This window comes from Phacochoerus africanus, chromosome 8, assembly GCF_016906955.1.
Source record: "Phacochoerus africanus isolate WHEZ1 chromosome 8, ROS_Pafr_v1, whole genome shotgun sequence".
Classification (NCBI taxonomy): Eukaryota; Metazoa; Chordata; class Mammalia; order Artiodactyla; family Suidae; genus Phacochoerus; species Phacochoerus africanus.
This window is the reverse complement of record NC_062551.1, coordinates 43,565,439-43,582,029: the sequence shown is the minus strand read 5'-3', so window position 1 is coordinate 43,582,029 and position 16,591 is coordinate 43,565,439.

Sequence of the window (16,591 nt, the reverse complement as noted above, 5' to 3'; positions counted from 1 at the left end):
TTTTTGGTGAATTTCTTGGGATTTTACTCATCAACGACACATCATTTGCAATTAGAGAACAATTTATTTTTTTGGTTCCAATTTGTATGCTTTTAAGTTCATTTTCCAGGTCCTTGAGATGGAGATTAGATGATTGATTTTAGATTTTTTCCTTTTTTCTTTCTTTCTTTCCTTTTTTTTTTTTTTTTTTTTTTTTTGCTTTTTAGGGCGGCGCCCATGGCATATGGAGATTCCCAGGCTAGAGGTTGAATCAGAACTACAGTCACTGGCCTACACCACAGCCATAGCAATGCCACATCCGAGATGCATCTTCAACTCAGGCCATAGCTCACGGCAATGCCAGATCCTTAACACACTGAGCAAGGCCAGGGATAGAATCGCAACTTCATGGTTCCTAGTTGGATTCATTTCTGCTATGCCATGATGGGATCTCCATCCTTTTTTTCTAATGTAAGCATTTACTGCTATAAATTTCCCTCTTATCACTTCTTTAGCTGCATCTCACAAATTTTGACATGTTGTGTTTTCATTTTAACCTGGTGATTTATTTTTAAATTTTCTTTTGAGGCTTCTTTGATCCATGGATTATTTAGAAGTAGGTTGTTTAATTTCAGTTTTCTGAGGTTTTCTTGTTTTCTTTCTGTTGTTGATTTCTAGTTTGATTCCCTATGGTTAGAGAGCACATTCTGTATGATTTCAATTCTTTTAAGTTTGTTAAGGTTTATTTTATACCCAGGATATGGTCTCTCTTTGTTAATGTTTCCTGGGTGCTTGCAAATAATGTGTTCTGCTATCGTTGGGTGAAATACTCTATAAATGTCAATTACATTCTGCTGGTTCCTAGTGTTATTCAGTTCTATTCCTTTGCCATTTTTCTGCCTAATATGTCAATCAATAGCCGAGATTGAGATGTTAAAATCCCCAGCCTTAATTGTGAGTTTGCCTATATCCTTTCAGCTCTTATCACTTTTTGTGTCATATATTTTTGAAGCTCTGTTGTTTGGTACTCATATATTAAGGATAATGAGAGCTTGGCAGATTGATCCTTTCATCATTAAGTAATATCCCTCTTTGTGCCTAATAATTTTCTTTGCTCTGACACCTACTTTATCTGATATTAATATAGTCAATCCTGTTGTCTTAAAATTAAAGCTTGCATGATGTATCTCTTCCATCCCTTTTTGTTGAGATACAATTGACATTTAACATTATATTAGTTTCAGTTGTACAATGTAACTGATAGTATTTGTATATATGGCAAAATGATCACTGTAGTAAGTCTAGTTAACATTTATCACCACAATAGTTACATACATAATTTCTTTTCCTGCGATGAAAACTTTCAAGATTTACTCTTTTAGCAATTTTCAAAAGTATAATACAATATTATTAATTATAGTCACCACACTGTACAGTACATCTCCCAGGACTTATTTATAACTAGGAGTTTCTACCTTTTGACTGCCTCCACTCATCTTCCCACGCCCCCACCTCCTGTCTCTAGTAACCACCAATCTATTCTCTGTATCTTTGAGTTTGGTGTGCTATTGTTTATTTCATTTTTGTTTTGTTTTTTAGATTCCGTGTATGAGTGAGATCATACAGTATTTCTTTCTGTCGGACTTATTTCACTTAGCAAAATGCCCACAAGTTTCTTCCATATTGTTGCTAATGGCAAGATTTCTTGTTTGTTTGTTTGTTTTTTCTTCTTTTTTCTTTTTAGGTCGGCACCTGTGGCATATGGAGGTTCTCAGGCTAGGACAAATTGGAGCTACAGCTGCTGGCCTGTACCACAGCCACAGCAATGTGGGATTCGAACTGCATCTGTGACCTACACCACAGCTCGCAGGAACACTGGATCCTCAACCCAACGAGTAAGGCCAGGGATCGAACCCACATCCTTATGGATACTAGTCAGATTCATTTCCACTGAGCCACAACAGGATCTCCAGATTTCATTCTTTTATGGCCGAATAATATTCCATTGTATAAATATACCACATATTCTGTATCCATTCATTCATCAATGAACACTTAGGTTGTTTCCATGTCTTGGCTAGTGGACAAAAACAGCTGCAATGAACATTGGGGATCATAAATCTTTCTGAGTTAGTGTTTTCACTTTACTCAGGTAAGTATCCAGAAATGGAATTGCTAGATCATATAGTAGTTCTATCTTTACCTTTTTAGGAGCCTCCGTACTGTTTTCCATAGTGGCTGCATCACTCTACATTCTACCAACCAAGGTTCCCTTTTTCCACATTCTCACCAACATTTATTATCTCTAGACTTTTTGATAATAGCTGTCTAACAGGTAGCAAGGTGATATTTCATTGTGGTTTTGATTTCCATTTCCCTGATGATTAGTGATGTGCAGCACCTTTTTGCATACCTGTTGGCCATCTGTAGGTCTTCTTTGGAAAAATGATTATTCAGATCCTCTGCCCCCCCCCCTTTTTTTTTCCCGGCTGTGCCTGTAGTATATAGAAGTTTCCAGGCCAGGAATTGAACCCACATCACAGCAGTGACCCAAGCTGCTGCAGTGACAATGCTGGATCCTTAACCTGCTGTGTGTCACAGGAGAACTCCCTTCTGTCATTTAAAAAATCAGATTGTTTGTTTTTTTGCTATTATATGAGTTCTTTATATATTTGGGGTATTAACCCCTTATCAGATATACGATTTGCAAGTATTTTCTTCCATTTTTGTAGGTTGTCTTTCCGTTTTGTTGATGTTTTCAATTGCTGTGCAGAAGCTTTTTAGTTTGATGTAGTCCCACGTGTTTATTTTTGCTTTTGTTGCCTTTGCTTTGGTGTCAAATCTAAAAAATCTTTGCCAATTTAAAAAAAAATTAATGTTTGCATGATATGTCTTTTCCTTCCTTTTATTTTTAACCTCCCTATGTTGCTATGTTTGAAGTGACTTTCTTGTAGGCAGCATATCCTTGGGTTGTGTTTTTTACACACTCTGTCAATCTCTGTCTTTTAATTTGTGAATTTAGAGCATTTATTTTTAAAGTACTTATGGATATGTTAGAGTTTAAGCCTGTCATTTTATTATTTGTTTTCTGTTTGTTGCCTCTGATTCTCATCGCTCTGTTGCTTTTTTCTTGCCTACCTGTGGGCTATTTGAGCATTTTTAGAGCTTCGTTTTGAACTCCTTATGATGTGTTTGAGTACATTGCTTTGTATAGTTTTCTTGGTGGTTGCTCTAGGTATTACCATTTACATACATAATTTATCGTCGTCTATTGGTGTCCACGTTTGACCACTTCAAGTGAAGGGTAGAAACCAAACTCCCATTCAGATCCTCTTACCATCCCCACATGTTAGACATTACAGTCTTAAGTGTTTCCTCTGTATACAGCAGGTGGTGTGATAACTTTTGCTTCAACCACAAAATACGATTAAAAAACTCATGAGGTGAAGGATAGTCTATTGTATTTCCATCTATTTTTACCCATTCCCCTGTTTTTCTTTCTTTTCTGAATGACCCAGTCTTCTGCTATTGTCATCGTCTTTCTGTTCAAAAAGCTTTATCTAAGTCTAGATGTGCAAGGCACAAATTCTCTTAGCGTTCCTTTACCTGAGAATGACTTTCTTTTCTCTTTATTCCTGAAAAACAGTCTCACTGGATAGAGGATTTGTAGTTAATGGTTCTTTGCTTAACACGTGAAAAATGTGCTACTCTCTTCTGACCGCTGGGGTTTCATAGGAGAAATTCATTGTCATTCAAATTGATGCTTCTTTACAGTAAGGGACTATTTCTCTCTGACTGTTTTTTAAGGTTTTCAAAAGTTGCATTTGATTTTCAGAGGTTTGATGATGATATATGTTGGTGTGGATTTCTTTTAGTATTTCTTTTCCTACCTTTCAGTCCCACCCTCTTTCTCCTCTCCTTCTAGGACTCTTGATAATATGAATGTTGCATCTTTTGTTATTGTCCCATACAATTCTGAGGCTCTGTCATGTTTTTAAAGTCTGTTTTCTGTCTGCTACATAGCAGGACCTGCTATATAGCATAGGGAACTCTACTCCATATTCTAGAAGAACGTATATGGGGAAAGAATCTGAAAAATGGGAGTTCTCTTGTGTCACAGTAGGTTAAGGATCTAGCCTTGTCCCTGCAGAAGCTTGGGTCACTGCTGTGGCACAGGTTTGATCCTTGGCCTGGGAACTTCCATATATTTTAGATGCAGCCAAAAAAAAAAAAAAAGATACACACACACACACACACCCATACATCTGAAACTAACACAGTATTGTAAAACAAGTATACTCCAAAAATTAAAAAAACTAGAGGAATTCACTATGTTGTGGTTCCTCAAGTCCTGAAACCCCTAACTAGTCCATCTTTGGCTTTCTGGCTTTAAGAGTCTTTTAATCATTGTCTGCTAAGTAATTTCCAAAATATTGAATCATTGTCTATTAAGTAATTTCCAAAATACTTAGTTATGATTAGATGGCAGTGTTTTAATCACCTCTTCTTTACCCCATTGGTGAGGGAGGTCTTCCTGCCTTAGATTTGTGGGGATGGTTGAATACGCAGCTGCTGAGACTGTGCCCATGAGGTCACTAGCATTTTAGTAGTCAGGTATAGTTATAGCCTGACTCCTGCCATGCAGAATCACAGGATGGGTTGCACTTGGGAACAGAGTGAACAAACAGGGGCTGTAGGAGGCAGGCTACATGGTATCAAGAGGGTGGGGTGCCTCCTGGTTCCCCAAGAGAATATGATTAGCTTGTTTGAATAATTCCATGGGCTGGTCAATAATTCCATTACACCCGATACCTAAGGATAACTAGGAACTGTGACTGGTCCCTTTGATAAGGAGGCTGTTGGGCTAGGAGACTGCTGGGCTGGGAGACTATCGGTGGGAGCAGACGGAGGAAGGAACTTGCAGGTATGCTATTTGAGGTTCTCTGGGTTTGACCAGATTTCGAGGCAGCACACACTGTTAAGTCTTGCAACACAGGGAGAAACAGGGAAAAGTATCATCTTTCTCTAGAACTAGAACTCAAGTTTTATTTTTTTTTAATTAATTATTTATTTATTTATTTATTTTGTCTTTTTGCTATTTCTTGGGCCGCTCCCGCAGCATGTGGAGGTTCCCAGGCTAGGGGTCTAATAGGAGCTGTAGCCACCGGCCTATGCCAGAGCCACAGCAACGCGGGATCCGAGCCGTGTCTGCAACCTACACCACAGCTCACGGCAATGCCAGATCGTTAACCCACTGAGCGAGGCCAGGGACCGAACCCGCAACCTCATGGTTCCCAGTTGGATTCGTTAACCATTGCGCCACGACGGGAACTCCTCAAGTTTTATTTTAAACATTCATGAGAACGTTGTATTCTGACCCAGGTTTGATGTGATATAAAACTGCTGTTCTCCAGACCTTCTATTAAAAATTGTGGGTATCTTCTTGGACCATCAGCATGAGTCCTGAGCACATTGCATGATGCTTGGGGTGATTTAGGAAGTACTACATTTTTCGTTAACTATTTTAATTGCAGAGTAATGTTAACCATATGACAAACTATTTGGGAAATATGGAAAAAGAAAAAACCTTCATCATTTTAACCTACAACCACACCAATGATAATTTTAGGATAATTTCTACAGTCTTCCCCCCCCCACACACACACACACCAGATTTACAGCTGTAAATGTAGAATTTATATATTTACCTACTTTTTATGTTTGATGTTTTATCAGAATTTTTCTATTTCTCTTTCTTTCCTTTAACAATTCAGGCCAAAATTTATTAAATGGGGCTGAGCAAGGGAGGAAGCGGCCACAGTTCAAAGTATAGGTTGCACCCTGATGGGTGAGTAAGAGATCCACAGAGGAAAACAGTTCAGTGCAGAACCCATGAGGAATGAGCAGAACATCTGTGCAGGGGGTGACCTGGCACATGTGATGGAACCTGAGGAAGATTAGGAATGCATCTGAGAATTTGAGGGGAGGGCAGTGACTGGATACTTAAGGCCATGGAAGCCATGTTTCTCACTGTTAGAAAAGGGGGAACACTAGACTGGAATGTGGAGTGTTAGATTGGAATTGGAATTATTGGTAAGAACTCATGATTTTCTATGTATATAGAAATAATATGGGAGTTCCTATCATGGCGCAGTGGTTAATGAATCCAACTAGGAACCATGAGGTTGTGGGTACGATCCCTGGCCTTGCTCAGTGGGTTAGGGATCTGGTGTTGCTGTGAGCTGTGGTGTAGGTCACAGACGCAGCTCGGATCCGGTGTTGCCGTGGCTCTGGTGTAGGCCGGTGGCTACAGCTCCGATTAGACCCCTAGCCTGGGAATCTCCATATGCTGCAAGTGTGGCCCTAGAAAAGGCAAAAAGACACACATACACACAAAAAGAAATAATATGCATAAAAGCATGAGTGTATATTTACATACACACACCCCTACACACTTATATTCCTTGGCATTGCCCACTGAGAAAGTCTGGGAAAAGTGACACCCCAATAGCAATTAGTACACCTAGCTGTATATATTGTATCCTAAACACCATTCTCCATGAAAAGAAACCAGGGTTCCTTGCAGGAAGGGCCGACTCCAGAACTGGAACAGGAAGAATACGAGATGACCATGTTATGCCAGGAAACAAGAAAGAGCTAAAAAATTATGGGGATATGTCAGAAGAATATGTAAGCCAGCATAAAAAGTCTCCCACTGGCCAAATGTGGGGTAATTGGAGCCCCCAAATAAATAAATAACTGTTTATGACCCAATAAAACAATAGAAATGAATTAGTAGGAAGTCAATGACATAAACAAATAAATGATTGGATGGAAAATTTCATGAAGAACAGGGTATTACATAGTTTCAAAGGACTACTAATTACAAAGTGGAAAGGAGTAACTTTATGAGGGAGAAACCTAATCTACTTTCTGTCTCTATGGATTTACCTGTTCCAGATATTCATATAAATGGAATCATATAATATGTGATCTTTTGTGTCTGGCTTCTTTCACCTTATATAATGCTTTTGAAGTTTATCCATGGTGTAGCATGTATCAGTTCCTCATTCCTTTTCATGGCTGAATAATATTCCATTGTATGGATTTACCACATTTTGTTTATCTCTTCATCTACTTGGGGACATTTGAGTTTTTTCCACCTATTGACTATACAAGTATTTGCTTGGTCATCTGTTTGCACCTCTTTTGAGTATATACCTAAAAGTAGAATTGCTGGGTCACATATCCTGCTCTTACAATGAGAAAATATCAGCAAGCCAAAACTGAAGGACATTCCACAAAATAACTGGCTTGTCATGATCAAAAATGTTAAGGGAGTTCCTGTTGTGGCTCAGTGGGTTAAGGACCCAACATTGCCTCTGTGAGGATGTAGGTTTGATCCCAGGCCCTGCTCAATGGGTTAAGGATGTGGTGTTGCCTCAAGCTGTGGCCAAGGTTAAAGACACTGCTTATATCTGGTATTGCCATAGCTGTGGAATAGGCCATAGCTGCAGCTCTGGTTCGACTCCTGGCCTGAGAACCCCCATATGCCAAGATGCGGCTGTGAAAAGGAAAAAAAAAAAGTGTTAAAGATATGAAAGTTAGAGAAAGATGGGGGACATTTCTCAGCTGGAGGAAGTAAAGAGATGTGACTGCTAAAAGCAGCATGTGATTCTGGGCTGGATGTCTTGCTATCAAGGATGCTACCAGAAGAGTTGGTGAAACTGAATGGGTCAGAGAGAGTAGATGTTGATAAGGTATCGATGTACTTTCCTGCTGTTGGAGACCATTTGGTGGTTGGCTAGGAGAAAGACCCTGTTTGTGGAAAACACACGCTAGCATTTGGGGGTAGTAGGGCATCATATCAACCATATACTGTCAGGTGATTCATCCCCCCAGAAAAGTTTTCCATGGTGCTTGCAACTTCTCAGTGGGTTTGGGATTGTTTTCAAATGAAACAAAATTTTAACAAGTTGATACATTTTTTTCCCTCAAAGGTCATCCATATTTGTTTCCAATTTTCTCCTGTTCTCTCTTGAATATGCTTCCTTTAGATTCTTGCCTCCTCATCCCACTGGACAGAGCTCGTGTTAAAGTCACTGTGAGCTCCATGCTACCAAATCCATCCGTCGAGCCCCAGACTGGGTCTAACTTATCTCATCATCAGCATCTGGCAGGTTGATTTTTCCCACCTTGCTGGCTGCTCCTTCTCAGACTGTTCTGCTAATCTCTTCGTCTTCATTTTTTAGGCCCACACCTGCAGCATGTGGAAATTCCTAGGCCAGGGGGTCAAATCAGACCTATAGCTGCCAGCCTATGCCACAGCCACTGCAACATCATCAGATCCTGAGCCACGTCTGTGACCCACACCACAGCTCATGGCAACGCCGGATCCTTAACCCACTGAGTGAGGCCAGGGGTTAAACCCACATCCTCATGGATACTTGTCGGGTTTGTTACCACTCAGCCACAGAGGGAACTCCCTCTGCTAATCCCTTTTTATCTCTCCTACCTTCTAGACCTCGGGTGCCCAAGGCTCAGTCCTGGGGCCTCTTCCCTACTCTTTCTACCCTCACTCCCTTGGAGATCTCATCCAGTCTTGGCTTTACCTACTACGTATCTGCTGAAGACCCTCCAACTTCTACCTGCAGCCCCAACTTCTTCCTGAGTGCCCCCCTTGTGTGCCTGACCACCTGCCTGCTTCCCAGCCCCACTCGTATGTCTAACCGGAGTCTCCGCTCAACATGCTCAAACCTGAGCTCCCAGCCTTCTGAATTTTGCTCTCCCCACAATAGTCTTCCTCATCCCAGTAAAAGGCGACTCCATCCTTCCTTTGCTTTGAAATCACCCTAGACACCTTTCTGTCTCTCAGGTCCCATAGGTGAACAAGCAGCAAATCACACTGGCTCTTCTTTCAAAGTGTATCCAGAGTCTAGCCATGGCTGACTACCTCCACTGCTTCTGCCCTGCTCGAGGGCACCTTCATCGCACCTCTGAACCCTTATGATAGCCGCACACTGGTTTCTCTCCTTCTCCCTTTGCCCCCTTCTGTCCGTATCACTCCTCTGATTGACTACTTTGTGATGGATGCTCACTTCATTCTCATAACAAGCCCAAGTCCTAATCATGGCCCACAGGATATCTTAGGTCGAGATGCTCCCGAAGCTGATGCTGAGGCAAAAGCTTGAGTACAAGTGGTTCATTTAGGAGGTGATTCCCAGGAGCATGGGAGTGGGAGGACAACCAGGAAGTGAGACAGGGGAAGGAAGTCAAGACAAGGTGTGTTAATAAGTGTTTCTTCTGTGGGCATGAGGGCTCCGTGCTTCGGGGACCCTCTGAGAGGCTGCCTCGGGCCATGCCTCGCTACTCTCAAATGCAAGAGACAAGGCACCTGGGTATTTATTTTCCAACTCCACATCGGTTGTCCCAGGACACTAACCTCCTGGCCTGCCCTGCTGTACTCTTGTGGCCAGAAAAGGCCCTCAGACAGAGACCCGCAGGGGCAGAAGGAAACCAGAGGGTCTGCATGCCTCCAATGGCCAGCGCTGAAAGGATACAGGTAGGGCGCTGGCAGCATTTTCTTTAAAGGCCCTACCTGATCTGACTTCTGTCCTACCCCAGGTTTCCCTGTGACCTCACCTCCTGCCACTCCTCACTCCTTCATTTACTCCAGCCACGTCTGCTTCCTTCTTGCTGTTTCTCAAACACATCTCAAACGCTTCTACCCCAGGGCAGCCACCTTGCCCAAAGGGCTCTTCCACCAGGGATCTGCAAGTCTCTCACCTTTACCTTCTTTAGGGGCTTTACCTAAATGTTACCAGCTCAGCAAGGCCTCCCTGGGGAAACAGATGGCACCCTCCAGTTAGGACAAGCTAAAGAGAGTTGAATAAAGTACGATTTACAAAGATTGGACAGGGTAACCAGAAGGAGTCGTGAGTCACCCTAGGGCTAATAGAGGCAGCCATAGTTACCATCTCTAGGCTTGAAAGGGCAAGGAAAGGGAGGTATGCTTGGGGCCAGTGGGCTACATGCAAGACTCCTGATGGGGGGTGAGGTCTTCAAAGGAGGGATGAGGGATGCTGACCTCAGTTGCATTCCGCCCTCCAGTCTCCTGAAGGGGTTTCCCATCAGCCAGGACCAAAAGGAAGCTAGAGGATAAGGGAAGTCCTGCATGCTGTACAGAAATGTCAGCCACCGGGAACAGAGCAGGGAACAAGGGACAAATGGTAGATGTCTAGCACACTGGCCAAAATCACAACGCACACTTTCTGCCTATCCCCTTCTCTGCCTCATTCCACCCCCCCCTCCCCGCCCCGAGTATCATCTAACCTATGATATATTTTGCTTATCTTGTTCATTGTCCATCAAATGCTCCTAGAACATAAACTCCACAAGGATAGGGATTTTTGTCTTCTTCCTTCCCTAGTGTATCCCAGCAGCACCTAAACTAGTGCCAGACAGGTAGTAGGTGTTCAATAAATAGTTTTGGATTGTATAAGACTGCTACCTGTGGCAGACAGAATAAAGCCCCCCCCCCCCACAATGTCCGCATCCTAAAGCCAGGAATCTGCAAACATGTTAGGTTATGAGGCAAAGGGGAAGTACGGTTGCAGATGGAATGAAGGCTTATCAGTTGACCTTAAAAGAGTGAGATTATCCTGGATTATCTGACTGTGCCCACTGTGATCAGGACTCCAGGAGAGTCAGAGTCAGAGCTATTTAAGGATGCTACACTGCTGGCTTTGAAGATGGAGGAAGGGTCCATGAGACAAGGAATGTGGGCCGCCTTTCGAAGCTGGAAAAGCAAGGGAACAGATTGTCCCCTAGAGTCACCGGAAAGGAATGTCTCTCTGCGGACACCTTGACTTCAGCCTGGTAAAGCCAGGCTAAATTTCTGCTCTCTAGAGCTGCCTGATGATACATTTGTGTTGTTTTAAGCCACTGAGTTTGTGGTGCTATGTCCTGGCAGCAATATGAAATTAATACGCTTAGCTGTTGTTTTTTAATGGCAGGAGCCTGGGCTCTGGAGCCAGTTAGGGCTCCTCTTCTGGCCCTTGCTGGCTGTGGAACCTTACACTTTTCCTTTTCTCTGTAAATAAGACTATTGATTGTTCCTTCATCCCAAGTGTGGTTCAAGGAGTTGGGGAGCTCAGAGCCTGGCCTCCAGTAACCCCTCTCCTTGACCATAGGCCGTATAAAACTGGCAGACTATAGACAATACATACTGATGGAAGGGTACATATATTTCGTCAGGTGGCGGTCCCTAATAGACCCCACCTTTCCTCTGATTTTAGGACACTGGAGTTCCCAGTGTTGTCATTTTTACTGTTGTAAATAAAATTTGAGAATCTTTGTGCACAGCTTTTGCTGGCGGGGCGGGGAGGGGGGGATTTAACCTTCTACGTCTTTACAACAAGAGTCCTGGTGGACTTCAAGGCCAGTGCTCACCACACGCAAGGCAGACTGCAGCCCAGGGTACCTGGCAGCTAAGCACCTCCCAGAACAGTGAGCCCCCAGGTGGTCAGTCCAGCTCAGGATGGAAGGTGGGGAGGAGAGAAGGCACACTGGAGGCTGTGTCTGAAAGCATTTTCATGAATTTCTTCCTGGGCTGGGCTTCCATGGGGCTCCTCCACCAGGGCCTGGGAGTAGGGGAGGCGGAGCAGATGGAGAAGCGAGAGCATGAGTGATGGTGCTGCAGTTACCTGAGCCAAGCCAGCCTCTCTGTGATTTGTGATTCGAGAGAAGTGTCAGGGCCAGTTCAGCAGCTCTGGGTGGTGACGGCCAGAGTGAGCGCATCCATAGCACCCTCCCTCCTGGTATGTGTCCAGGAGTGCACACCCACGACCCGTGCAGGGGATTGGCTGCTTTCCCTGGTGTCTGGGGAAGTGAGAGAGCCTGAGCTCCGAGCAAGGGACAGAGGAAGGCAAGAAGCGAGTTCCAGCTTTCCACAGGGTCAGACCGCTTACTACTGGCCCACCTCTGTGCTGTTCACAGCTGGTGCCCCTCAAACCCACAGAACCTGAGTGTGCAACTCAGAGGGGAGGAAAGTGTTGTGAAGTGAAGCCAGCAGGAGAACAAAGGAAGCTTTGCCAGAGAGGGAGGCACCTTCAGCTGAAGGCCTCTGGGGCCTGGGGAAGTGACTCACAGGGCCCCAGGGATGGACCCACCCATGGGGCCTCTGGGACAGAGAATGCAGCCCAGCTGCCCATGGGGTGGGGAAGGGGTTGTCTGTGTCCTGCTTTAGTTGGGTGGGGCCTGCCCCATGGTGCCCCCTACCCCCTCCCCCTGGATCTGGTATGCATCCAGCCTGGGGGCTTTGGGAGCAGTCCTGTGCTCACTGGGAGCTGCTATGCCTGAAGCTGCCCCTACTTCCCCTTCTGCCTTGGTGGCTGCAGGCATGGTCCCCTCCCCCTAAACTTCACTCCCACTGGCCCAGTAGGGACCCGGGCTCCCTGCTCCCCTGCCAGAGTGAAGCCGTCTGTGCTACCCAAAGGTGGCAATGTTGGCGTTTGGCTCTGTCAGGTTCCCTGGATGCCTGCGATGAGAATTTGGGGAGCCCTGGCATCGCACCCCCGGCTCCTAGGGCCGTTGCACAACCCTCCCCCAATTATGCTTCTTACACTGTGTGGCAACCGGACGAGAATTCCAGGACCTTGTACGTACTCGTACAAATCTGCCTTCCTGCTGTTTGGCTGCAGGGACAGGCGTGTCTCTGTGGGCCCCGGGAAATGGGGGGGTGTGTTCGCGTCCAAGAGGGCGTGGCCCGCGTCCGGAGTGGGAGCTGCCGCCCCGCCCGTCAGGGTGCAGACTGTTTGCCCCAAACCGCAGCTTCCGTGGGAGCCCTGGCCCCGGTCCAGGACACAGAGGAGGAAGCTTTGGTGACATTCTAGACAAGTACTTTGAGCAGCAGGCTTGGCTCTGAGCAGCTCAAGCCCCATGCCAGGTGGCGCATCTCCGGCCCCCACCGGGCAGGGAGGTGGGGAAGGAGCGCTTGGCTTGAGCGTCCGGGTTCCTCCCCTGCTCTTTTAAGTCTTGATCGTGGTTTGTGCTGTCTGTGTGAGTAGGTCCTGGAAGTCCGGCTGTGGGTGACCCAGCTGTTGTCACCCCAGAGCCGTGACTCCGGGTCAAGGAAGCGTATTGTCTGGCTCAGCCGCCAGGCGGAGAGATGACTGTCCTGGCTGGCTGTTCTGTGTAATGGAAATACACAGAAATCCAAATGCAACTGACCTCCAGCCCTCTCCTTTGTGTACCCCCTCGGGAGTGTGCCTGCCTCTGTCCCTAGATCTCTCATTAGAATTTCAGCGTCGCCTCATCCACTATGGACGGTGCCAGCATTGAGGCTGGAGAGGTTGTTGGCTTTACTTGCAAATTACGGAATTTGGGGGTCATCTATGTTTGATGCTATGACAAACCTGTAAACTATAAGGTGGAAAGTTCTCTTCCAGATAACTTTACAAACCTCAAGGAGACAATTTTTGCGGATAAACAAATGTCTGCTCTTAGCCTTGTGGGCTGGTCTGGTCCTCCAGGCACCTGCAGGGGCTGGCATGCCAGCTGTCAATCACTGGCACTCATGGGGGAGCCAGGAAGATAAGGATTTTTGCCAGAAGCAGGAACCCTTTTGCTGACCGAGGTCCAAAGTCTGTGCAGCCACCGAAGCTGACTCTTCAAGTCCAAGTTATATGACCCCCAAAGATCACCCCTCCACTGGGGGTAGGAAGGTGGCAATGGAAACAGGAGGCCCCTTCCCTCTGAATAAACAACCACCAACAGGCAGCCTGCATCCCTCGGAGTGGCCCCCACCCTGCCTGAGGCGCTGAGATTTGAAGAGCTCCCCATGGGTCAAGCAGGTGCCTTTTTGTCCAGCTCTGGAGCTCGAGGGAAGAGAGCTGCCATCTGGTTTTTCCAAAGAGATCAGTCAGGGGCAGTGGCTGGGGTTGGGGGGCTTCCCAGGGGCTAGGCTCCCCCTTCCACGGAAAGCTGTCAGATCGATACCCTGGACTCACCAAGGACTTGAGGGCAGGGACTGAGGCGGGGGCTGTGGGGTCCAAGGAGAGCCCGATTCTTTTTCTGACCCTCAAGCCCCACTGGGGTTGAGTTCTATTTGGGTCCCTCTGATGCTTCTGAGAGAATGTCATCTGCTCGTCTCTCTCCTGGCAGGAAGCTGCCCTTTGCTGCTGCCCATATGCCTTTTTCTTTCTCTGGGTCCACAAAGGGCTACCTTGGGAGCCTCAATCTCCAGGCGGGTAAGGCTTCTCTCTACGTGGAGCTGCCTCCTTTGGGTGGGGTTGGGCTGAGCAGAAAGAGGGTCAGCCACAGCCTCATCACGTTTGAGACAAGCACGATGTGGCTGTCTTAAGCTTTGGGCTGAAACACACTTGCCCAACCACTGTAAAGTCCATGGAAGTCATGGCCTTCAAACTGACATCACAGCTCTGACATCACCCCTCATCAGCCCAGATGTCAGGCTCAAGGCCAGTAGCTGTGCTCTCTGGCCAATTGCTGTCCCGCCAGCTCTGTCTAGAATTCCCCGCTGGCATGAACCAAGTGTCTCGCCTTGAACTGAAAATCCTTTGGCAGCTCCCATTTTCCTATGTCCCACCTTGGAGTTTCCTGGAGAAACGCTTCTGTGCCCTACCATGTCCTCCAGGGCCACAGCAGCTGTCTTCCTGTCTCTGGAGAGTCGGGAGGGTGGACAGGGCGCAGGGGGATGGGGCCATCTTGGCAGCAGCATTTTCCAGAGCACGCAGGTCTGCCTCCTGGATGGGAAGGAGGGTAATTCTCAACCCCATGCTCTATCGGGCTCTGCTGGCCTCAGTCAAAGTGGTTTTCCCTTGGACAGGGGCTCAAGGGAGCCATTTCTCACATCCTTGCCCCCTTTCCAAACGCATCAGAGGTTTGACTTACATGTGCACAGGCACAAAATGAATACAGTGCAAAAGGCCGAGGGCACCCTGAACACAGGAACCCTGGGTGGGGGGTTTGGGAGAGGCGAGAGGTCTGTGCCTGCATTGCCCTCCCTCCCCAGGCCACCAGGGGGGTGGGTGCTAGGGGCCCAGGAAGATGTTACGGTGGCTTACGGCCCAACCCTCCCCAGCAATCCTCATCTAGATCAGGAAGCCTCAGTATTTGGGACTTGAGCTACTCTAGGTCCTATTCAGTAGTCAAGCTACGTCTGGAGTGTGAGGAGCAGTGACTCCAGGTCATGTAAGCAGAGCACCTTCTTGCGGTTCCTTTAGTGGATTAGAAACAAACCGTTAGAGCTGGGTGTATCATTTATAAAATATCCTTTATTTATTCTATGGAACACAGTCAAGTGGTAGCTATAGAAAAAAAAAAACAAAACTTTTTAAAAGATATTAGTGTTCTGATCTGGCTTTGAGCCTCAAGTGAGCAGGACAGTGGCTGCAGCCACCTGCTGTGATCTGCCAAGTTCTCTCCTGCACTGGCAAGAGGTCTGGTGGGGAAGAGCTATCTGTCTAATTGCTTATAATCAAGAATCATTTATGAAGGGCAGAAGCAACCTTTATACTGCTGGTATTTGTTCGAGACATTGCTTTCAATACAGTATATTCAGGAAGTATAAAAATGTTTGCACAGGGGAGTTCCCGCTGTGGTGCAGCAGGTTAGGGATCCAGCATTGCCACAGCTTGGATTTGATCCCTGGCCTGGGAACTTCCATTTGCTGTGGGTGTGGCCAAAAAAAGTCCCCCCCAAAACAAAACAAAAAAACCCTTCTTGTTTATGGAGACTGGCTTAGATTTTTAGCATTATTTTGGGAACAGTGTTTTTCTACAAATTTAGAAATTCCCTAGTTTATGTAAAATCATACTTCCTGATTTTATTTAATTAGTAAAGAGATAATTAAAGAGTGTCATTCAGTATGGTAGGGTTACTTTTTTAAAAAAACCAAAAACCTCTTTTAGTGCAGTGGTTTGATTAAAAGATAGTTGGCTTGAAAATGTTAGGGAATCTCCAACCGGCAACGATACCAGAAAAATCCATAACCGTATGCGGTATCGAGCTGTTTTCACAAGACTTCCTTTCTAATAAACTCGACACTTTCTCCTCCTCTCAGATGTGAACCTCAGATGCCGAAATGCCCATGTGCCAAGTGTAGGCGTGTCGCTGAGCAAAGAAGGCTGGCAAGTCTGTCCAGCACATTTACGGCTTGCTAGGACGGTGCCTGCTTTGTGGCCTCAGACAGCAGGTGGCTGTCCATGTCCCCCAGGCAGGTCGAGGCCATTACTGGCGTGTGAAAGGGTCCTCGTCTGTTAGAACATGAGGACTTTGAGGAAAAATACCAAAAGGCTCATTACATCTGGAGGCCGATGGGAGTACGTTCAAATCCCTTCCCCTGGGAATGACACGCACTGAGGTCTGGTGCTGAGCTTGGGTGACCTGCGGTCCTCATGCCACTGGCTGCGTGTCCCCTGGCTGGCCTGAGCCATCGACTGCCACCTTCTACTGCTCTAGAGGGCATCAACCTCAACTGCAAGCCAGAGACAGGGAAAACTCACCAACACTTCAGACCGCGTTCAAAAGCGCCCCCTGACACCTTCTGTCTGCCTTCCCCAGCTTGCATCTGGTTGGGGGCTGTGAATCAGAA